General features: G+C 39.5%; 1 protein-coding gene across 14 annotated transcripts in view; it reads right to left on the minus strand.

Moving 5' to 3' along the window:
* The window catches only part of PDE10A (phosphodiesterase 10A), a 327,889-nt gene that overhangs the window by 164,219 nt on the left and 138,119 nt on the right, over positions 1-25,551 (minus strand). Inside the window, exon 1 of one of the 14 annotated variants that reach the window (XM_072966185.1) lies at positions 4,937-5,073. The exons of 12 other annotated variants lie outside the window; for them this stretch is intronic. The gene's annotated coding sequence lies outside the window, so the exon portion shown is untranslated. Of the gene's footprint in view, positions 1-4,936; positions 5,074-25,551 lie in introns of those variants that run through there. One more of the 14 variants, XM_072966184.1, reaches the window with a different exon arrangement.

A 25,551-nucleotide genomic window follows, 5' to 3' on the forward strand; every position in this document is an offset into this window, starting at 1 on the left:
TGACATGACTAATTCTACACACTGAGATTCATTTACTCACTCAGTAAATATTTAATGAGTAGACACTGTATGACCAGTGCCTGGTCATAGATACGACCCAGGCTTATCTATGTGGTTGATATACAATAAACAAACAATATCCTTAACCTCATGGAGTTTTAAAATTCTCCTTAATGCTAGGTGAGGCTAGCCAACAGGAACTAGTGACAAATTTAAAAAGACATCAAACAGTAGGATATGTCAAAGATGACTCTAGCATTTCTAGCTTAGGTAACTGACAGTCCTAAGAAATACAGGAGGTAGTGAAAGATACATGGAAAAGAAAATAGTTTTGGCTTGGAATCTGCTGTATTGCAGCTGCCTATAGGATTGTCTACACGGAAGGAAGTAGAAGCTAAGAGCTGTACAACTGGAAGGCATCCATATTGATAACAGATTTACAAATGGACTAGATTTCCCAGAAATACTGCATTGCATCATAGATGGCAAAAAAAAAATGCTAATTTCCATGTCTGCCCTGCATTATTACTATTATGGAAGGAAACTGTATTATACACTGTCTCACTAGTAAGATTAGGTCATTCTAGAAAAATGCACAACACATGTGTCTGTTTTTGTCAATTGGATTGTATAGTAATACTTTGATCAATCTCTATTTATTCAAATCATCAAGATTCAAAACCACAGAAGTACTCACTTTTATAGAAAAGCCTTTTGTGACAGGCCTAATTCTAAGATGCCCCCATTGTCCTCCCCTGGTGTACACACCCTGCATAATGTGCAGAACTGTGAATGTAACGGATTTTACTCTCATGATTAGATTATGTTATATCATAGATTGGCCTTAAAATAGGAAGCTTACCCAGTGGGATCTGACCTAATCACATGAACCCTTGAAGAGCAAATAATTTTCTCTGCTGGTGGCATAAGAGGAAGTCCAAGATTCAAGTACAAGAAAGATTCAAAGCTCCACTGCTGGTTTGAAGATGGGGAGCCGTGCCAAGGAAAGCAGTCAAACTCTTTTGGGGACTCCAAGCTGACAGCAAGGAAATGAGGGGTCTCAGTCCTACAACCACAAGGAACTGAATCCTGCCAATGATGTGGCTGAATTTGTCAGCTGAACTTTCCCCAGAGCCTCTAGATGAGAACTCAGTATGGTGAATACCTTAATTTTAGCCTTGTTTAACCCTGAGCAAAAAATAAATAAATAAATAAATAAATAAATAAATAAATAAATAAATAAATAAAGTCGCTCAGTGCCAGACTATTAGTCCACAGAAGTGTAGTTAATAAATGGACAGTGCTTTAAATCACTAAATTAGTGGCTATTTGTTATGCAAAAATAGCAAATACACATTCAAAAGTTGTATTATTTTTTCATATTAATCCACTTAACTAAAGAGGAGTATAGTACAGTCCCCAGTGTACATGACCTGTAACCAGTTTAACAGAAAGCATAACTGCCAACTGTTGTTACAGTTGTAACTTTTGTTTGTTTGTTTAATGGAAATAGAATCTCAGAAAAGTAAATCTCTACTTTCCCCAACTCATATTAGCACCAAAAGGCACTAACAGTTCTGAAGAAATATCTGCATGATTCCAAGGGAGCACACCACACCGACTGGGAGTGGAAAATTCCTGAGAGGTTATAGTTTGTGAAAATAAGCATTCATTAAACTACTTCCTGTAACACTCCCCGCAGACGGTAACAAGCATCCAATCCAGGATTCCCTGAAAAGCAGATGCAGAAGGCCCTACTAGGCATTTGGTTACATGACAGCGTAATTAGGAAAACACATTCAAAGGCAATGTATTAGCTTGGGCTGTCATAACAAAACGCCATACACTGGACGGCTTAAGTAACAGAAATTTATTTTCTCACAGTTCTGGAGACTGGGAAGTACAGGATAAAGCTCTGTCAGGGTTTGTTTCCTGGAGAGGCCTCTGCTGGCTGTCCTCACACGTGGGAGAGGCAACACTAGTTCTCCAGTACCTCCTCTTGTAAGGACACCGATCCCACAGGATTAGGGGGCCACTATCATAACCTCATTTAACCTTAATTAGAAGATTTCCCAACTCATATTATGAGGCATTTTACCCTGATACCAAACATCAATATGACTCATGAATGTAGAGCAAAAATCCTTAGTAAAATATTAGCAAATTAAATCCAACAACTTTTTAAAAGGAACATGCACCACAATCAAGAGGGTCTTATCCTAGGAATGTAAGGTTTGTGTAACATCGAAAAGTAAGTTAATATAACACACCAAGTTAATAAAGTACAAGAACCATGTGCTCATCTAGTTCAAAAGTTATATGACAAAATTCAACATCCAGCTCATGATACAAACTCTCAACAAAGCAGAAATAGAAGGAGACTTCCTCAACCAAATAAAAGTCATCTGTAAAAAATCTGTAGCAAAAATCATAGCTCATGGTGAAAACCTGAATGCTTTCCTAAGACAGGGAACAAGGCAAAATTGTCTGCTCTCACCACTTGTATTCAGCATTGTACTAAAGGTTCTAGTCAATATAATAATGCAAGAAAAACTGCAAGGAAGAAAAAGTTAAAGCATAAAGATTAGAAAGGAAGAAGTAAAGCTGTCTTCGTTTACAAACATACATAACCTTGTGGGTATAAAATCCTTAAGAATCTACAAGAAACTACTAGAACAAATAAATATATTTAGCAATATCACAGGATAAAATATACAAAAATTATTTTTCTAAACACTAGTAAGAAATCATCAAAAACGAACTAAAACAATAGCATCAAAAAGAATAAAACATGTAGAAACAACTTTAACAAGTTTAATAAGCATACACTGAAAACTAAAAACATAGCAAATACAGATTAAAGAACGTTTAAATGGAGAGATATACCATGTACATGGATTAGAAAACTCAGTATCATGAAGGTTTCTATCCTCTCCAAACTCATCTACAGCCTTTTATAAGTTGCTAAACTAACTTGAAAATTTATATGTATCTGAAAGACTTAGAATACCAGAACAATTTTGAAAATGAGAAAGAGACTTATCCCTGAGTTCGACACACTATAAAGTCATAGTAGTATATCTTACCAACTAATAATATACTCCTGTTATGACATTCTCCCTAAAATTGCTTAATCCACATATTTCCAAAATAAGACTTCACCAAACCCTTCTCCTTAACAGTCCCCATCATCTCTGTAAATGAAAACTCCATTCTCTTGGCTGCTCAGGTCAAAGCCCCTCTAATCGTCCTTATCTCCCCCTCTCACCAAGTCCAGCTGGTTCTAAATCTAGAATCCAAACGCTCAGTACCTTTACTCCTGCTGACAGGTTCTAGCCACATCCTCACTCACCTGCACATTTCAGTAGTTTCCTAAATCCTAAGTGGTTTCCCTGCCACTAATCCAGCCCTCCTTTATCCTATTCTTTATTCAGCAAAGGAGGGATGCTGTGAAAATACAAGTCAGATCATGTCACCCCTCAGCTCAAATGGCTTCTAAATATCTTCAGAATAATAGCTCCTCCACCAAATGACAGCTTTGACCCCCACTTCCTTACTTTCCCTCCTGTTTACCTCACTCCAGCCACTTAGACACACCAAGAATGCTGCCTCCGGGCATTTGCATGTTCATGTACTTGCCTGGGAAGCTCTTAGCCCAGTTGCCCCAGTGTCCCACTCCTTCACCTCCTTCGGTTTTAACCCACTCAAGTGGTCATTTTCTCAATGAGGTCTCCCTGGCACCTCTTCTGAAACTGCCAATTATGCCACTCAAAACAAACACACAAAAAGTCTCATCTCTGCTTATTTTTCCCCTTTGGAAACAAGCCTATTCATAATTAATATACCCATTTTCTTTTCTTTACTACTTTATTCCTAGCCTAGAACAGAGCCTCGCATATAGTAAATACCCAACAGATTATCTGTTGAAAGAATGAATGTGTAAATCTTTTGACAACTCCTAATTTTAAAAAAACCAGTAAGTTGGTTTTTATATAAATAAGTATAAAGTTTGAAAAATAAGACTTGGTTACAATCACAGAAGACTTTGGAATTTGGACAGAAAGAAAACATCTGAAAAAGGAAATGACAACAAAAAACAGTATTTGTTGCCATAAAAGAGTAGACTACATTTTTTCAGGCATGACAAATTAACGTGTTTCAGGTGTTTTAGAAGTCAATCTCTGAGAAGAATTATGACACATACCTTTAACTGTAAACCAAAATAACTGAGGGGGAAGGTATAGCTCAAGTGGTAGAGTGCATGCTTAGTATGCACAAGGTCCCAGGTTCAATCTCCAACACCTCCTCCAAAAAATAAATAAGTAAACCTAGTTACCTCCCCCAAAAGAACGTTTTAAAAAAACTGCAATTGCTACAATTTGTAAAAATTCATTTAACTTACATGTTTTATTCAAGAAAACTGCATCATGTTTTTGCATAATTTAAAGAACTATGGAGTCACAGAATTTTAGCATTATTTTTTAATAGTTGCCAAATTATAACCATTATTCACCAAATTCTGCCAAAGAGATTGAAGAAGCATTTTTTAAGTCAGTGAATTTTTAATGCTTCATTTAAGAAATAAATTTGACCTCCAAACAACTAATATTTCTGGGGGTAAAAATGAAATCTAAAAAAGTTGACAAGTTGCTCTTTGACAAATCAGACATACATTTGGAGGGGAAAAAAAACCTAAAGATTCACCTTACATTGCTGCACAATATGGTCTTTATAATAGCTCTTAAAATAGGGCGAGAGAGAAGGTTCACATCCCCCATGGAGGGAGAAATTGTGAGCAATCTCTCTTTCAGGAAGTTGAAAGAAAGAAAGAAAAAAAAAAAAACTCTATACAAAATCAAAGCTCTCAGTTTTTGTCTTCCAGAAGGATTGTTTAAAAAAAAAAACCTAAGAGGCATCATACACCAAAGGAGCTCACCTGAGACCACAATTTTTGAAAAGAATGTTTCTTTATCCTATGTCTCCAAATCTTGCCTTTGTTGCTCAACAAGACTTCAACCAAATAACAAAATTTTGAGTCCCTCTGCATCACATATGACATGACGTTCCTCTGATCTGTAGGATGCTTATGTGTTTCAAAACGTTCCATTTGCAAAACCAGAACTGGCACCTCATGAGCTCTAACATCACATCTGCAAAGTCAATAAAAAATCAAAACAAAAACCAATAGGACCATTCAGAGCAATTAAGGTCAAAACGCCTCTGACTCGCAATGCTGAAAGAGCTTTTAGTATTTATGAACAGTAAGGTCTTAATTATTTTTAAACATTTGTTGACAACTGATAAGTGAAATTACGTCAATAATCACCAACACGAACTCAATAAAAGATTAATCAGGTTAACTTCAATTCTATATTTAAATCCAGTAAATCCCTCCCCTAAAATACAAAGTTTTATAAAGAATTAAAATTAATTTTTACAAATCATGAAGTCATTTGTTATTTTTTAGTGTCACCTTGTATTATTTCAAAATTTCATTAGAAATCTAAATGATTTTAATATTACAAGGCAATTAAATAATATCAGATAAAAAGATTTCCAAAATGAAAATCTATTTCCTAATGTAATTGCACTAAAAACACACACACACACACACACACTGACATGATCTTTCTTTGAGGCTGCCAGGAAAACCAACTGTATTTTCTCTCTCTAAGCTCTTTGTCAGCAACAGAAGGACTAAGTCAGCATGGCAATTGTCAATTGTCATTTTACTAAACACACCATAGCTGTGTATTATCTTAACAATAAAAACAATTATAAGGCTAAAAATATTTCAAAAGGTAAAACCAAATGTACACTCACCATCAAACGCAGGGTGCAGAATCATGAAGAAATAGAATACAGTCTGCTATTAAACTTATATTCATGAAGAAAAGGAGTGAATTTACCTTCTTAAATCAATGAAAGATCTCAATTCTCCAACTACTTTACATTAAAACATAGACACTGGCATTAGCTACTCTTCACCATAATTTTCAGATACATATTTTAACCACAATTTAAGACAAAGATGAAAAATACTTAGCGAACATCAAAGAAAAAATTCTTAACCATTAAAAAGACAGTTAACATTTCTTCAAGATATATGTAAAAAAGCTGCCGAACTTTTAATTAAGTGTCTAGATTCCCTGGTTGTTCCCCTCCCTTCTCACCCTTGCTGCAACCTGAGTTTCCTAGACACACAGTTCCCTGCTGCCCTGCATGGCCTACGTTGTGTAACCAGCATCAGTGACCTGAGTCACTTGAGGACAGGAGTCTGCCACAGTCAAACCCTTGGATTTCCCAGTACCTGGCTGGGCACACAGTGAAGTTTAAATCAGTGCCTCTCCGCAGGAGGCACTCTTGTCCCCAGGAGGACATTTTCTGTGGTCACAGTGGGCAGGGTGGTGGGGAGGGGTGCTGCCCCAAGTGGTATGAGCCAGGGAAACTGCTAAACACCCTGCGATGCCCAGGCCAGCCCCGCCACAGACAGCCGCCCACACAACGTCCACAGCGCTGAGGCTGAGAAGTCCTGGTCTCAGTGTTTCCTGAAAGCACTAACACTGTAAGCTTTCCCACGTGTGCAAGTTTAAGAAGAACGTAAACAAACGAAAGGAGGGGAGGGAGGGAAAAAATTAAGAGAATGGAGAACAGTGAGATTTTTTTAAAAACACCTGGTTACACTCACGGACGAGCTAAAAGGGATGGAGCTGCAGATGTTATACACTGCTGATTGAAACGTCCTGACATGAGGACTTCGCTTCCAGTAACCATCTCAAACAGAAGGCCTATGAGATTACGGCAATTAAAAATCACTTAGGGGATGTTATAGGTTGAACTGTATCCCCCCAGATTCATACATTCAAGTCCTAATCCCCAGTAGGACCTCAGGATGTGACCTTATTTGGAAGTAGGGTCAAGGGAGATGTAACTGGTTGAGATGAGGTCCCGCTGGGGCTGAGTGCGTCCTACCGCAGTGTGAGCGGCATCCTTACAAACGTGATGCCATATGAAGAAACGGGCACACGCAGCAGGGAACGGCACATGGAAAGGGAAGCAGAGGTCAGAGTGATGGTGCCACAAGCCAAGGGAGGCCGAAGATTGTCAGCAAAACCATCAGACGTGAGGAGAAAGGCCTGGAACAGAGACCCCTCACAGCCTCAGAAGGAACCCATTCTGTCTCAGACTTCCGACAGTCAGGACTCAGAGAATAAAAGTCCGCTGTTTAAGCCGCACAGTTTGTGGCACTTCTTACAGCAGCCCTGGGGAACAGATACAGGAGACGTTCTCTACGGAAAGGCCTCCAAGTTGGAAGCAACCTTCACATGGGCTGGTCGGCCCAGGGGTTTATTGAACTTCCCTCTCTAACACACAGCCTCCTCAGTGGAGGTGCTTCCTTCACACAGCAGTGAACATAAATGCCATGGGAAGTCTAACCCGGACCTATCTGTTGCTAAACTAATTTCTTTAATGCTCTGGTAATGAGCTCAAGATTATTTGTCTAAGACAGAAATATGAAATAGCCTAATTCATACAATAATTTAAGTTAACTAAGCTTTCCTGAAAATATTTTCCACTTCAGGTAAACAAAGTATTATTTGTAATTTTATATTAAAAAAAACAAAAAAATAAAAAAACCCCCAAAAAACAGAGTCACAGGGAAGTGGTCTAGATTGAGAAATGCTCCCAGAATTCTCCCAAAACCTGGAGCAGTTTCTCAACCCAGGGTCCATCAGCCCTGTGGAGACGAGTTCTAGTGTCCCGGAGCCCCCGGAGGTGTCTGTGGAATTCCGCATTCTTGAACAAATGTCCATGTTCCTGGGGAAGGGTCAACGTGCTTTCATCAGATTCTCAGGGAGTTCAGTGGTCCCACCAACTAAACTGGAACCTAATCCTTTTGCTTCAATAATGTCCTAAAGTTCATATAGTTGCTTTGCTGAGCTGAGATTTTTGGATAAACTTTTTCAACCAAGGGAACCATTTTCCATGCAATGTGGTCACCAAACCAGAAAAGGTAAATTAAAGCACATTCTCACCAAAGATTGATTTGTCTTTTTTTTTTTTAACATTTAAACATTGTATTAGCTGACAGTTCTCTGAAAGATGTCTATTTTCTTTCATGGTGTGATTATGGTATCATGTTATCTCCATCTGGCAACATCTGTAAACTACACATTGGGGAAAAAAACTGAATTTGAAATGCATATTAGAGGAGTGTATAGCTTAGTGGTAGAGTGCATGCAGGAGGTTCTGGGTTCAATCCCCAATAACTCCATTAAGCAAACAAAAAAAACCTAATTACCTCCCCCTGCTCACCCCAAAAAAGAATAAAAAAAGATTTTAAAAAATAAAATAAAATGCATGTTAAGGTACATTTCAGAAATTCAGGACTTTACTTTTAATTCATCAAAATACAGTGTTTCTCCTCACATAACTTGGACTTTATAAGGACAACTGTATAAAATATTCCAGTCAGAGTAATTTCAAAACTTATTGTAAAAGCATGGTACATGGAAATTAAATACTCCAAAACAAAATACAAAGACAGTTTATTCATAAAATATCTGTGTATTCAGTAATGAGATCTAGACGCTCATTTCCGACGGCACTGTAGATAAACATAAGCAACGTGCCTCTAATTCCCAAGTATACTGGGAAACAAGGCACAAAAAAGCATCTGCGTCCAGCGTGAACAAGGGAAGCCGAGTACGGACACCCACTTTGATCCCCTGAGCAGCAGACGCCTGCTGTGACCACTGGCAGAATCTGCCAGTCCTCAGGGAAACCCCCACATTCCCTTGGGCATCAACCCAAAAGGCAAAGATCCTGTCACCACGCCCACAGTGGGCGCTCACCCCCAGATGAGGCCGGAATGCCCAGCCACCATAGCAGAGGCAAAGAGAGGCAATGTCCCCCCAGCGCCTCAGCTCTAACTCAGAACGTGCTGCTGCATAGAAGAAACACGCTGTACCGAGCTACAGTGCAAATGTGAACTACTGGGATCCCTAGTCGAACAACACTGAACAGAGCTTGTCTAATCCCTGATGAGGTTTTCACAAACAGGGAGGACGAGGGACAGGAAGAAACAAATTAAAAGAAAGATAAGGAGCGGGACACAAATCTAAGAGTAGGAGAGGGTAAGCAAGACAACTCACAGCCGACGCGTTAATTATTTTAGAGTCAACTGCAGCGCGTACTGAGATTCTAAGTGCAAACTTCACCCAGCTGTTCCAATGTGACAGGCACGGTGCTCTGCACTCTATGCAGTCATTACAAACATAACTTCCATTCACTTCCATCCTAGGGACAGGAAAACTGAGGCAGAGAGAGGTAAGTCTCATGGCTACCAGGTGGTTTAGCCTGACCCCAGAGTTCAGTTCTGTCACCATGCTAGACAACCATAGGCAATCGTGTGTTTCCTAGGAGCCTAAAAACTATGGCTTATAAAGGAAAATTTGTATTTTTAGTTCTAAATATCATAATTAAAGGCTCAGTACTTACTTACTGTATGCACAACTCTTGGGAGGAAAAATATTATTAACTAGGATCCCTGTACCAAAGAAGCAATAATATATTCATGTACAAATTCTTATTATCCAGACTGTTTTTAAATTATAACCCTTATTTATGGTCACTACATTCGTCAAACATTTCCTTTCAAATCTGAAGAGGCTAAAAAGTGCATAGAAAAGTATTTTTATTACATATTTCCTCACTGCAGCGAGCTCACATAAGCTCTGTTAAGCTGGCCGCCCTTCCCAGCCCTCCTCCTGCTCTGTAAGCGCCCAGGCACACCAAGGTGGCTCCCACCCACAGGCCCGGGGGGCTTCTGCCCTCTCTTCCGCCGCCTGCCCCCTGTAAGTGGAACAAGGCTCCTTCCTCTCCACTTCTCAGGTTTCAGCTCAAACGCGGCCTCCGCAGAGCAGTCTGCCCTGACTGCCCATGGAAGCAGGTCCCACCAGTCACGCTTGATTCTCTAGCTGGTTTTATGTTCTTTTCAGCCCTTACACCACTGGAAACTGAATTATTTATACGATTAACTGTTCTCTGTCAGCCCCGAATGCAACATACGCTTCACAACAACAGACATTTTGTGGGTCTGACCCACTTCTACACAACGCCTGAACAGTATATTGGGGGTAAGAGGTGCTCAGTATTTGATGAATGAATGGCAGTTAAAATACCTTACAAACTGGTAATACTTCACTTCTCTTAACTAATAATAAAGAGCAGCCTGAAGACTAAAGAATCCAACCCAATTGTTAACAGGCAGATTGGTTCCATTCCACATTTAGAGACTAGAATAGTGTGTGATTCTCAAAACAAACTCCAGGGGGACACAAGAAGGTGTTCTGGGCCAAGATGGGGAATTCAGAGTCCCAGCATCTACTTGGGGTTGGGCGTCGGGGAAGTGAAGAACTACCCAACCTACAGACACAAAGCCCAAGGAGGCGCGCTTACACCTCTGACGTCAGGAGGTCTTGGGTAGAAACCCTGGAAGAAACACCATAAACATCTGGGCCACATGACAGATATAATAAAATAATGAGGCTTCTGTTCTTCGTCTTGAGTAAATTATATCTCTATTAAGTAGTTCTCGTGTCTCAGGTGAACTGCTCCACAGCACTACTCACACCAAAGTCTCTTCCAGTTGGACCAGTCTGTCTTCAACCTAACCTAAGCTATGGGAGATATTCTAAATTTGCAGGCTGTCTTGAAAAAGAATGTTGTTATTTACAAATCAGTGCAAGTCCATTATTACAGGAAATATATCTTAAATATACAGCTTACTGCCAACAAGTCAAACACATCACTTAAAACATGATACTATTTTTTTACAAAAATATGCCATGACGTGATGTCCTTATTCCAAAAAATTTAAACGATTATGCCAGTAGAGTATACTAATTTTATATCTAACATACTAATTTTATATCTATATACATTTAAATATACACACATATATACATAAATACTTTTAAAGGGTTATATGTGCCTTTTTGACAGGCAAAACTTATTTCAATATCTTGGTTCTGTCACTAACAGGCAGAATGACTTGGCAAGTTAGGTAGCCTTTCTGGCCCACTTTCTGATCAATCAAATGATAATTATATATCTGTCTCACGGCTCTGATGAAAATTAAGATTAACGTATGTAAAAGACATAAAACTTGGCTCAAAAACTAGCAACTATAAGATGACACTGATGAAGGCGCATATGCACATACAGACACAAACCCACTCCCGTGCCCTGGCCCTTGCTTGCCCTGCACCCCCTGGCCCCAGCCACAGGCTAGCCCTCCCTCTCTCCCGGACATTCAGAGCATTCAAACAGAAGGGACCGTTCTTTGTGATTCTGCAAGAGGAATTTTAAAATCTCTTGGACGTCAAACCTTCGGTCTGAAATTTTCTCCCACAAAAACCCTTGAACAAAAATCCTCAACTCAAGCCCCTACTCTTCAGAACAAGTATTTACGGCCAAGATTATTAAATAGTGGATTTTCAAGCAAAGATTTCCTGAGAAGTCCAAGATTGTTCTCCAAAGCAGGGCTGTTGAGAGAACCAAAGTGCATGAGGTTCTGAGAAAACAGAGATTACTCAGAAATAAATTCATTTCAGAAATCTTTCTTCAAACAAATTCAGACTTAATCATTGAAAATCTCACCAGTGGCCACCTGTCTTGGCATATTCCGTACCCATGTAAGCAAGGTATACCTACTGTAGACAGATTTTCTCCTTGCTTAGTACAAAAAATTATTGAATGTGGTAATTCCATTTATAGAAAAAATATATCTATTTGGTCTTCATCCACAGTTCCTGGCTCAGAGCTCCCCAAACCCTTATAATTTCTTGAGTGATAAGAGCGATGGGGTATTTGGTCTCTTGTCCTCAGTTCCTGTGAAAACTTCAAAGAAGGTGACTTCAGGGTTCCACCCAAGGTAGGGGGCTGGTTGCAAGAGAATCAACCATGTGACCAGAGGGTTGGAGCTTTCAGTCCCTGATTTCCAGGGAGGGGAGAGGGGCTGGAGGTTGCATCAACTGCCATTGGCCAATGATTCAGTCATGTACTGATGTCTCCACAAAAATCCAAAAAGGACTGTTTTTGTCCCTTTTCCGAGAGCTTCCACAATGGTGAACCATACTTCTACTTGCCCTGTGCAAGGCCCGTGTGTGCCTTATCACAAGGAAGGAAGCTCCTCTGTTGGGGCTCTCGCCCTGTGTCTCTCTTCCTCCGGCTGTTGCTGTGATCCTTTTATAAGGAATCAGTAATCTAGTGAGTCAATGGTCTCCTGAGTTCTGCGAGCCCTTCGAGCAAATTAATCAAACCTGAGGAAGGGGTCATGGGAGCCTCTGATTCACAGCCAGTTGGTCAGAGGTACAGGTAACAACCTAGACATGTGACTAGCGTCCTGGGCTGGAGAAGGTCCTCGGAACCTCCAATTTGTGGTCTGCTTCGGTCAGAAGCGGAGGTGACCACCTGGGCTTGCGACTGGTGTCTACAGTGGAGGGTGGGCTTGTGGCACTGAGCCTCCACCTGTGCAATCGGATTCCACCCCTGGGTAGGTGAATGTCAACACTGAGCTGAGTTCTCAGACACACGGCTGGCCTCTGGGAACTGCTTGCTGTGCCGGGAAGCCTACACACTTACACGCAAGCTGGACTGGGTCCAGGAACTCTTTGCAGTGAGCCGCTCCCTCCAAGAAGCAGTCTACCATTCACCTTCATAGATCATCACATACTTCAATTTGTTAGGTTGTTATTTCTGATTATCATTTTTTAAATTTCTGTATCTTTTCAAAATTTATTTTTATTTATTTATTTCTGGCAGGGGGAGGGAGGTAATTAGGTCTATTTATTTATTTACTTTTAGAGGAGGTACTAGGGATTGACCCAGGACCTTGTGCATGCTAAGCATGTGCTCTACCACTTGAGCTACACCCTCCCCACTCTAATTATTTATTTAATGAATGTGAGATTAAGTCTCTCTCATTTTCTGATATACACTCAACCAATAACTATTAAGTAACTCACTGACTAGGCGCTCATTTGACACCTAATATGACTTACTTTAATCTAAACACTTCACCCTGCACTTCTCCAATAGAAACTCAATAGATAAATCAGGGCTTCTTCGTGGGAGAGAAAAATGAACTACTCCTTCCCAACAACCTTAATTTAAATAGTGAAGCAAAGGACTGGGGAGAGATAGCTAGAATTAAGCTTGTATTGTAAATTTTCCCAAAATATGTCAAAAAATTATGATATTATCATAGCATTCTATAACAAGAGGAGAGTTTACACTGTGACATATATTAAGAAGTTAGGAATTTCCTTCAAGAGATGAAATTTATAACAATATAACAATATATTGCATATAAAAATATGAAAAAACATGTAATAAAGACATACAAGAATACAGATAAAAACCTTTAGTGACAAGAATCATTTTATTGAATCAATCTTACTTCCAAGTTTTAAAAAGCAATATATATAAAGACTCTGAGAATATTTTATCAGTATAATTTCACTTCTCAACAAGACACAAAAGTGGTATTGCTAAGAATCAATATGGAATATAAAACTGAAGTCTTAGAACTAGAACGAATTTGGGAAATCACCAAATTCCCCATTTCATAAATGAAGCCAAGGCCAGGTTAAGTGACCAGGTAGGTGTGCTAGAGGAGTGAAGGCCAGATGTCCCACATCTTACTGTAATACCATTTCTCCTGAAGAATTAAGTCTTTGTTTTTCATTTAAACAAAAATCCCCTTGGCCATTTTTAAATCTTTCAGTGGCTTTCAAATGGCATGCTGAGCTCGGAACTGTTATTGGTGATAAAAACATTTCCTGTCTCTGACACTGTCACACACCGCTAGGTTCTTTCAAACTTTTTAGTTCAAAAGATTGCCGAGAAAATATTTTTAACAGGGTCAAGGGTGTCTTTAAAAATAGCGAATCTTCACATCCTTTTGTTAATATGAGTGCTTAGGGGAGAACAATTACAGTGATTCTTACTGCAATATATTCAAGTCTTAAGAGAATATAGAAACACTCAAATCAATTTTTTCAGATAACTTTTTTGAAGAGTTTTAGGTTTCACAGCAAACTTGAGGAGGTTCAAGGATTTCCTATGTAACACCTGCCCCCATGTATGTTCAGCCTCCCCCGTTATCAACATCCCCACCAGAGTGGGACATCTGTTACAATCCATAAACCTACCCCGAGACTTCAGAATCACCCCAAGTCCACAGTTGATGTAAGGGTCCACTCGGTGTGCTTTCCATGGGTTGGGACAGATGTACGATGACATGTACCCACCGTGATGGTGTCATACACAGTACTCTCACTGCCTTAACATCCTCTGTGCTCTGCCTATTTATCCCTCGTCACACTCCCAACCCCTGGCCACCAATGGTTTTTTTTACTGTTTCCATAGTTTTGCTTTTTCCAGAATGTCATGTAGTTAAAATCATACAGTATCTAACCTTTTCAGATAGGCTTCTTTCACTCAGTAATATGCATTTAAAGTTCCTCCATATCTTATGATAGCTTGGTAGCTCATTTCTACTTAGTGATGAATGATAGTCTATTGTGTGGATGTACTAGTTTATTTATTCATTCACCTACTGAAGGACATCTTGGTTGCTACCAATTTGGAAATTAAACATAAACCCGCTATAAACATACATGTGTAGGCTTTTGGATGGACATACGTTTTCAACTCATCTGAGTAATGAGAGTGCAACTGCTGGGTAGCATGGTAACATTATGTTTAGTTTTGTAAGAAACCGCCAAACTGTCTTCCAAAGTGGCTATAGCATTTTGCATTCCCACCAGCAATGAATGAGAGTTCCTGTTGCTCCAAATCCTCACCAGCAGTTGGTGTTTTCAGCGTTCTGAATTTTGATCATTCTAATAGGTGTGTAGTGATAACTCTTTGTTGTTTCAGTTTGTATTTTCCTGATGACACATGATTTGGAACACCTTTTCATATGCTTCTTTGCCATCCATATATCTTCTTTGGCAAGGTGTTTGTTAAGATCTTTGGCATTTTTTAAAATCAAGTTATTTTCTTACTGTTGAGGTTGAAGAGCTTTTTGCATGTTATGAATAGTAACAGTCCTCCATCAGGTGAATCATTAGCAATTATTTTCTACCATTCTGTAGCTTGCCTTATCTTTCTCCTGATACTGTCTTCCACAGAGCAAAAGCTTTTAATTTTCATAAAGTCTGCCTTAACAATTTTTTGATACTGAATTGTGCCTTTGAGGTTGTCAACTAGAAAGTCATGGCCCACAGTCATTCAAGGAAGCATGTTTCTGATAACCAAAGGTCATCTAGGTTCTCTCCTGTATCTTCCAGGAGTTTCACAGTTGCCTTTTCCACTTATGCCTACTACCCATTTGAAGTTAATTTTTGGTAAAGAGTTTAAAGTCTGTAAATAGATTTTTTTTTCATTTTTTTTGCATGTGGATGTCCAATTGTTCAAGCACCCATTGAAGAGACCATTTTGCTCCACTGTATTTACTTTGCTCCTTTGTCAAATGTGAGTTAACTTATATATTATGTAAGTCTATTTCTGGACTCTGTATTCTATTCTATTGATCTATTTTTTCACCAATACCACACTGTCTTGATTACTGCAGTTTTATAATAAGACAAGATGTCAGGTTGTGTCAGTCCTTCAACTTTGTTCTTCAAAGACGTGTTGGCTAGTCCAGCTTCTGCCACTCCATATAAACTTCAAAATCAGTTTGTTGATATCCACAAAATAACTTGCTGGCATTTTTATTACAACTGACTTGAATCTATAGATCAAGTTGGAAAGAAATGCTATGTTGAATTTTCATGAATCTATAGATCAAGTTGGAAAGAAATGATATCTTGACAATATTGAGTCTTCCTATGCATGAACATGGAATATTTCATTGATTTAGTTCTTTGATTTCATTCAGTTTTGTAGTTTTCCTCAGATACATTTGTATATATCTTCTTAGATTTATATGTAGGTGTTTCATTTTTGGAGGTGCTAATATGGTATTGTATTTTTAATTTTAAATTCCACTTGTCTATGCCTAGTACATAGGAAAGCAACTGATTTTTATATATTACCTTTATATCCTGCAACCTTACTATAATCTATATCAGTTCCAGGATTTAGATTTTCTACATAGACAATCATGACTTGTGTGAAAAAAGACTATTTTCTTCTTCCCAATCTACATGCCTTTATTTCCTTTTCTTGCCTTACTGTGCCAGCTAGAACTTCCAGTACGATGTTGAAAAGTTACGGTGAGAGGGAACATCCTTGCCTTGTACTTCATCTTAGTTGGACAACATCAACTTTCTCATCATTGAGTATAATATTAGCCGCAAGCTTTTTATAGAGTAACCTTATCAAAAACGGCAAAGTAGGGAGCTCAGAGAGCCTGTCCCACCACAGAAATGCCAAAAAGAGCAAAAACTGTCAGAATCAACTTTGTCAGAACTCAGGAAAATAGTCAAATGTTTACAGCAACCAAAACATGCTAAGTCCAGGAAAATGGAGCTTATAAACAGAAGAGCTTTGACATTTTCACTTGCTATGGTCCCATCCTCTCCCTTGCTGGGCAGTGGTCTTAAAGATGGCAGCCACGTTCCCAGTGTTGGAACCTGGCCCCTTGTCCCAGAGGATGCAGAACAGATGATCTCAAAGAATACTGATTGACTGCCTTTGTTGACCTGTCTGGGGGCTGCTACCTGAATGACTTCATTTTGATAAAGAAAATGTTTGAGTAACTCTCATTATATAACAGTGTGTTAACAGAAAGAGAAACAACTATATGATGGATACACTGGCCTCTACTAAGAGATGTGAGTCAGGAATTATTCACTGGAATCTGGACAGACCTAAAGAGCAATCCTTCCTTCCTTCACATCTTTTAGTTCTTAACCTCTGCTTACCTAGCACCATCCTGTCACTGGTCTGACACTAGGCAGGGGTACTGCTTTAGTAAACACGAGCACCTGAGTAACTACAAAGCTTTATCTTCAGATGAAAATTAATAAATGAGCATTATCATTAGTGAGTCAGAGATCTGTATAATTGGATAGGATTAGGGTGAATCAGAAATGCAATAATACCGCCCAGTCACCACCTAGGGAACCTAGCTGAGAGCCGGTTGGCCCCCAAAAGCACGAGCTAACTAAATACAAATACGTGACCAGCAAAGAGACAAGAGGCAAATAAAAGTAATAAACTAGTCATTTCATAAAAAGAATACACTGCCTTTTACAGAACGTTCTGAAAAGTTGCCTATAAACTGAGTAACTATTAATCAACTCTCTTTCTTAACCATCTCCTCCATAAAAATAGATTCATATTTTCCTGCAAATATTCTGCAAAGAAAAAAAATCTAAAGCCACGTATTTAAACAGACTATGAATGTGTCATAAAATAATAACTATAATAAAGTCACACTGGAGAAATGCTAAATAAACACTGACATTATTTTTAATTCAAAAACCTGCATCTTAAAAGAAAAATGGTAGTTTAACTGGTCAGCAAACTGAAAAAAACATCACACACTTGCTATCAAACTTCTTCCCAGATCGTCTTTGGTTGCACAGCTCTTCCTGAAGATATTCTACAGATATTTTACAAACATAAGGGCGCTGATCTGAACTAAAGATAGGAAAGAGAAAGGTAAAAGTGATGTTAATTCAAAATGTAGCAGCATTTCTATCTCTGGAAGGCTACACCTACTCAAATAGGAGAAACAGTATTAGACCACACGTGCGCAGCCCCCTGCTAGGATCTGCAGGCGAGACTTAAGATACGTCTCTGTTCAACTTACACAGGAAGGAAGGGGGCAGGGCACAGCCATTCAAGGAATTATCACAGCAGTTAACACCAAAATGGTGGAAGATTCAACTCCCAGTGGACCTTGAGGCTCAAGGTGGCAGGAGGTTTGACTTCCAGTAAACCTTGAGCTTCATTATATGCTCACTGTAATATATTAGCATGATAAATAACATGTTCACAGGCACCCTGACAGTTTCAAGGCTAGCCACAAAAGGTCAAAAAGTGGGTGGTGGCCCGATTCCTGGGATTCCCAGCCCCTTCCCCGAAGCAGTTGGAATAACCTTCCCACTTGTTAGCATATGAGGCTACCAAGCCCATAAAAACTAACAACCCCACACCTCATGGCCACTCTCCCTTCTGAGTGATTCCGACGGCACTCTATGGAGCGTGTATCTACTGAACACCCAACCCTCATACCTCGTGGCCTTTCTCTTGCCTTCTGAAACAGCCTACACTCAATGCAATCTGCACCTCTCTACATAAATCTACCTTTACCCAACTGTGGCTCACTCTTGACTTCTTTCCTGCGCAAAGCCAAGGACCTACACTTGGCGAGGTGCATCCCAGGGGCTCAGCCCAGACCTGGGACATGGCCATCCTCTCACCCCACATTCATTTTTCCTGTATCATTACCATCTTACAGATTTTTTTTCTTACAGTTCAAAAATACAAAACAGAAAACATTAAGTGCTAAATTCTATACAAGCACCCCTTGTTTTATTGTGCTTTGCAGATCTGTATTTCTTACAAACTGAGGAATCGCGGCAACCCTATGTCAAGCAAGTATATCAATGCCATTTTTCCAACAATATTTGCTCATATCATGTCTGTATGTCACATTTTGGTAATTCTCAAATATTTCCAACTTTTTCATTACTATCATATTTGCTATAAACACAAAACTTCAATGGATGAGGAGTTGCTTCCTACAGGTGAGCAAAGAAAGTTGTTTCTTGAGATGAAATCTATTCCTGATGAAGATGCTGTGAAGAGTGTTGAAATCACAACACAGAATTTAGAATATTGAATACACTTAATTGCAGGGTTTGAGAGGATTGACTCCAAACAAGTTTTTGAAAGAAGTTCTACTGTGGGTAAAATACTATCAAATATCATTGCATGCTACAGAGAAATCTTTCATGAAAAGAAGAGTTATTGATGTGGCAAACTTCATTGTTGCCTTAGTTTTTCTAGACATAATGTTACTGCACACTTAGTAGACTGCACTGTAGTGTAAACACAATTTATATGCATTGGGAAACCACGGAATTCACGTGACTCACTTTATTGTTATTTGCTGTGTTGTAATCGTCTGAAACAGAACCCGCAGTATCTCCAAGCTTGGCCTGTATTAGCAAGTTCATGTGCAAAAGCACTTCAGTGCTAATAAATTAGAAATCAACATTTGCAGAGCACTTAGGAGGTGCCAGGTTCTAAGTGCTGTTCCATGTGTCAATCTTCCCAACATCTAATCCTTGTCCTCCCCTCTGCCCTCCCTCTCTCCCATCTTCCCCACTCTGCCCTCCTTCCTCGTCCTCTCCCCTCTCCTTCTTCTTCATTTTATACATTAGGAAACTGAGGATCAGACAGATTAAAAGATTTGCACAAGGTCAAACTAGTAAGAAGCAAAGGCTGAATTAAAATCTAGTGAGTTTGGCTTGAAATTAAACAATAATGTAGTCTTTGCTTTTTTTGTTTTTTGGGTTTTTTTTTTCCCCCACTCATGATTTCCAAATCTAGCAAGGGAGCCACAAACATCTGTATGAGAAGTTCATTGACAGGGAGATCAGAGATGGCTTCCAGGAAGAGGCGACATCTAAACTAGGTACTGAGGGATTAATGTGGGTAAGCCAAGATGAGGAGAGAAGGCCTTCTGGCAAAGTGGACAGCAGGGGTCAAAGTCTGGAAATGAGAGCAGGAACACTGCAAGTTAACTCCACTAGGCAGAGAAATACAATGCCAAGAGAAGAGTCTAGAGATAAAGGCGTAGAGCAAACGCAGGGTCAGATAACAAAAGGCCTCATAAGCCAGAAATTGCTTTGTCCTGAAGTCAAAGACAGCTGCTAAAGGGCTTTTCTAAGGCATGGGAGAGACATGATCAAATCACTCTTTTAAAAAACAAACCTAGCTTTAGTAAGCAAAATCCAGCAAAATGGGCCAAAATTCCGTCCTCAGTCGCATAGACTGCCGGTGGGTGTATAAACCGGCACAATCACACAGGAAAAGTGTGCAGCAGCCTCTGGTGGGACTGAACACACGCATGCCGTGTGTGCGCGCAGCAATCCCACCGACAGCACCGCACACTTCTGGCCACCACAGCCGCACACAGCACTGGAATGCTCAAGGAAGCATGTTTCTGATAACCAAAACCTGGAAAGAACAAACATCCACCAACAGAAAAACAAGCCGGTGTGTTCACACAATGGAATACCAGGTAACAATGAGAACAAGCCAGTTAGGGCTACACACAACAACACGGGTGAAGTGCACAGCGGAGTGCTGAATAAAAGACGCAAAAGACGAAGGTGTAAACACTGCATGACTCCAGTTATACACGGTTTCTCTTTAACTACCAGCTGTAATAAGTCAGAAAAGCAGTTATCCTAAGGAGTAGGAGCTAGAAGGGGACACAGAGGGGCTTTGGCATTATTTTCCCCATTTTTCAGTCAAAGAAGCCAAGACTCAGAGGTTAAATTACTTACAATTAGTAAGAGGCAGAAATGATTTTTGAACACAGGTTTATGAAACTGCAAAAAATACACAGCCAGGGGTTAAACGCTGCTCAGAAAAGATGTCATGTTTTTAGGCAACGTTTCTCGTTCTCCTCACGCCCGCGTGCAGACTCCGCTGCTCACAGTGCCCTTCCTCCCCTCTGCAGCCTGTATAATTTATTAGGGGTTAAATGCCAGGCATTTATCAGCCTTTTCTCAATAAGGATAGAGAGGGTTCAAGAGATAAATAAAAGGGTCACAAGGCTAAAAGGTACTAAAACTAACATACAAACCCAAGACTTTCTGAATCCAAATCCAGAATTCTACCTATCACATCAGTTTCCACCTTTCACTTTATCTTGTTAATGATCTATCTGAGTTCAAAACTTAACTGTTTTGACCTCAAGATTCTAATTTCTCTGAAAGTCAAGACACTCTGCCTTACTTACCTTTGTATCATCTGCTCTAAGTAGAAGGCCTACCACGTAACAGGTGCTCAATAAAGCTTTTTAAAAGAACTAAGAAATTAATAGGTATGATTTCCTCCAAGGATTAAAAATAAAGGATCTATTAAAATACATAGTTGCTTATTAGATCACTCAATAAATATTCACCAAGCACCTCTTACACTCCCAGAAACTTGACATTTTCTGGGGAAAGAACTGACAACAACTCTTCTGTTAGGAAGGGCACGGGGCCAGGCTTGTCCAACATAGTAGCTGTAGGCCACGTGTGGCTACTGAGCACTTGAAAAGCTGCTACTCCAAAGGAAGACGTGCTGTGTCAAATACACACTGGATTTCAAAGACAACAGTACGAATGTAAGAGAGTAAAATATTAAGTAATTGGATTACTTATTGGGTTAAATTAAATGTATTATTAAAATTAATTTCAGTTGCTTACTTTTTTCAGGCGGCCACTAGAAAATCTGACTTATATATATGGTTCAAATTATATTTCTACTGAACGCATTGCTCTGAGGACTTATTTTTTCCTGTTTAAAGATCTTTTCCCCTTAATTTAGGTTATTAAAATGCACAGCAGAAACTGACAGCCCACTCAATTGCCATCCTTTGTCCAGGGTTCCACATGGAGAAGTAAATATATTACGCTTATCTTGCAAGACTATTAGTGTTCAAAAAACATGCTCTGACTTTGCCAATCTACATAAATTTGATTTTGACTTTACTATTTTTAAGTGATAAACGTGACATGTAAAACAAGTAACACTTTCGATTTTTATAAAGTAATGCACATGGACATAACATTTCTGTAAAGCTTTGTAGCTTCCCTACTTCATTATCTCATGTGATTATAACAGAAGCCTGGAGGTGGCTGGGCTATTCTTCTCACCCTCTTTTGTGATGAAAAACGTGAAACAAGGACAAGTCATTTGCCCATGAATATACATCTAATCAAATAGTTGTTGGCAGGTGGAGACTCAAACCAGGTCCTCAGACCCACCTCAAGGGCATTTCAGGGTAAGAGATTGGTCTTTGAATTAATTTCCTGTGGACGCCACCATTAGTCACCACGAACTGGGCAACTTCAAACCAGGGGGGTCATTCCCTTGCAGTTCTGGAGGCCAGACTTGGGACCAGGCAGGGCCTCACTCCCTTCAGGGGCCCCGGGGGGAGAATCTGTTACTTGGCTGTCAGCATCTCTTGACCTGCAGTTCCGCCAGGGCAATCTCTGCCTCCCTGGTCACACTGCCTCCTCCTCTTTGGCTGTGAAATCTCCCTCCACCTCTCTCCTGTAACGACACTTGTCACTGCATTCAGTGTCCATCCAAGTAATCCAGGATGAACCCATCTCAAGATCCTTAATTACATCTGCAAGACTCTTTCCAAATAAGGTAAAATCCACAGGTTCTGTGCTCGGCAGGTGGACGCGTGGGGGTGGTGGAGGGGGGACGGGTCAGCCCACTGCACTCTCCCTTGGCCCCTGAACCACTGCTCTGTAAAGTAGCTTGGCTCTGTGCTCTGGCTTTTGTTCCTAGGATTGATAAAAATAAAGCACTCTGATAACTGATTAAAGAAGTAAGGATTTGGAGTCAGACAGACCAGACCCTAACACTGGTTAACTGTGTGACTTTGGATGAATTATTTAGTCTCCCTGGGTCTCAGTTTTACCCTCTGTTTGACAGAATAACACCTGCCTTATGGGGTTTTATGATCATTACATCAAAAGAAAAAAAAAAAAAAAGTAAAGCATCCAGCACTATGCGCTTTGGCTCCCTTGCCCGACCTTCTTTTTTAGATTTATGCCTTCGGTCAAATTATATCTGGGCTTATTTTACAGAGTGAAGGCGCTTTAGAAAACCCAGCACGCACCTGTTTTACACAACCTTAAGAAAACCTCAGGTGTCTAACATCGGAATTTACTAAAAGGATGAGTTATTATGTGCATTACAAGAGGTTTCTCTGCTTTACAAAAGAATTCAACATCTATGTTTACCTTAAATACCAAATTAAATCTGCCAACCTCTGTTCAGGATTGGCTCGCTCAACAAACGGCCTGTGCCTAATAAATGTTTTATGGAAAAGATCACATCTGCATAAAGAGAGGCAAATTTGCAGTCTCTTATCAAAATCTTGTTTCATACTGTAATAGGTGCCCCAACTAAGAAAGAATATAATCAGACTTGCCAACCTGGAATCACCAACTTGCAACAGGTGCGAAGAGTTTTCTTCAAAGAGCTGAACTAAGCCTCAGGCACTTGTGGGCAACCTTTACTGCTAATCTGACAGGTGATGTTCTCCATAATAAGGCACATCACAGCCTTTTCGTGCCTAAGAAGACTAAACCCCACGTCAGCACTGCTCTTGGAAGCCATTGTAAATGGCCAAGTCACCAATAAAAAGCACCAAAATGAGAAAAAGGACTTTTGCTTGCAGTGTGAGAGCAGAAGCAGTAAGGTAGAGCATCGCGTGGTGTGACCTCAAGCTGGGAACGTGTGTGAGGGATGACTCCTGTGTCCGCTGCTCTGTGTATACACATGTCCAGGAAAAACATGAAAGCACTATGGGTACTGATTCTAGAGTTAACAAATAACTTTTAGTGAGTAGATGAATTTGCAAATATAGAATCCACAAATAATGAGATTCGACTCATTTTCACATAGTAGTCAATTTGATAAATGTCTTAGAATAAATGAAGGAAATCACTCTCATAATGAGATGTTCCTCTTACTTCCAGTAATTCCACTATTTTGACCCCATCTAAGACACACCCATATGACACTGAATCCGCCAGGGCAGAAAGCTGTGCACATCACAACCCAGGCCGTTTGCTGACAGTCAAGCTGACAATCTGACTCTGTGGGGATTTGCCCACCTAGTAGGCAGGTAACCTTCTTTGTTATTCCACTAGCTTTTTGCTGATAAATATGCATATACTGAAACAGCACATGCCATGAAGCTATGTTGGGAAACCTAAGGAATCAACACACTGGAACGAAAAATTACACAGCATTTATAATTGGCACTGACAGATGTTGAAAACATTCCTGTGCTTAAGAGTCAGTATCACTGCTGCGGACAATGTTATCTCTGAGGGGAAGTCAGGCCAGAATGCTGATGGACCAGAAGTTCTTTCCACACTTGGATCTTGGAAGCGATTCTCTAATTCCTGACTTTAGCCATTTTAAAACATTGGGATGCCCTTTGGGAGCATCATACATCACCTCTTAGGTAAACTGATCTTGCTTTTTAACAAAAGTTCCCACTAAGTGTTCAGTTCCAGCTGATCTGCCCACCGAGTTTACTTTTGCACGATGAATCCGCAGTCCTACTGTGCTGGGTAAAGATGTGCAGCGAACGCAAGAATTTCAGGTCCTTTACACAGCCCCTAACTTGCTACCTTGCATCAAACATTTTGTCTTTCCAACAGAACAGCTGCTAATTCTTAACAATTGGTGACCCAGTTTCTCCCTGGTGACTAAGAAATGCCACAATTAGGAATATAAGCATCTAAACTCTGCACACCAATTTACACTTGCTGCACAGAACTGTGCTCATTTATGACAGAGAAAAATTAAAACACATTTGTTTTCTTGAAAGTCTCAGGAATGTCACCTATTAGCTCTAAATTTAGCTCCAATTCCGTCCTCAATACTTAATCACTTATAATGATAGTAGGTTGGCAGTTAAAGAAAAGGTGCATTATTTCTCTGGTTGCTATGTGACACCATTTAATTTACATCATAAAATTCTTTTTGTTAAAGAAAGACTCCCAGGGTCCTTCTCTGAGTTCTACCAGTTACTGAGTTACTAGACAAGTTATTTAGCCTTTTTGTGCCTCAATTTCCTCATCTGTAAAATGGGAGACAGAAATAGTATTTATACCGCATAGGACTCTTTTAAGGATTAAATGAGGATATGAGATGAAAATTGCTTGAAACTGTAAATAAAACATTTATGACATATAAAATATTAGTTTACATAATAATTAACAAGATACAATACTACATTAGAAAAGTGGCCTCAGTAGAATATTATGGTTTAAAAGTGGAATTTTAGGAATTCAGTGACACTTAAAATTCTCAAGCCACTTTTTTTTTTCATTTTCTGGATGTCAAAAATGTTAAACTGTCATTCTCCACAACTTTTTCATTTTCAACACATTTTACCATTCTTCATTATTCTAACTGGATGTACATGCTTGCTACTGTAATCTAGAGTTTTCACTGCTAAGTATTCAAAAGTGTGTATTTTTAAATATAAAATCTAGATAATAATGCAAAACTTGAATTTCACTAACCTGAGCTGATCTCTGAATTAATAACTAATAATTTTTTATATATAATATGCTGTTTAGGTTTTCAGATCTCTCATTTTGCTGTAGGCACCTTTGGCCCCCCTGTTTAACAAGGCAGTCATAAAATCACAGGTTCGAAGTTGTATGAATTGTCAAGGATCTCATAGTGAGCCATTAGCAGAGTTAAACATTTCACCCAATGATAAGATGCTCAGATTTTATTACTGTAATAATTTGG

Source organism: Vicugna pacos, chromosome 8 (assembly GCF_048564905.1).
Source record: "Vicugna pacos chromosome 8, VicPac4, whole genome shotgun sequence".
Classification (NCBI taxonomy): Eukaryota; Metazoa; Chordata; class Mammalia; order Artiodactyla; family Camelidae; genus Vicugna; species Vicugna pacos.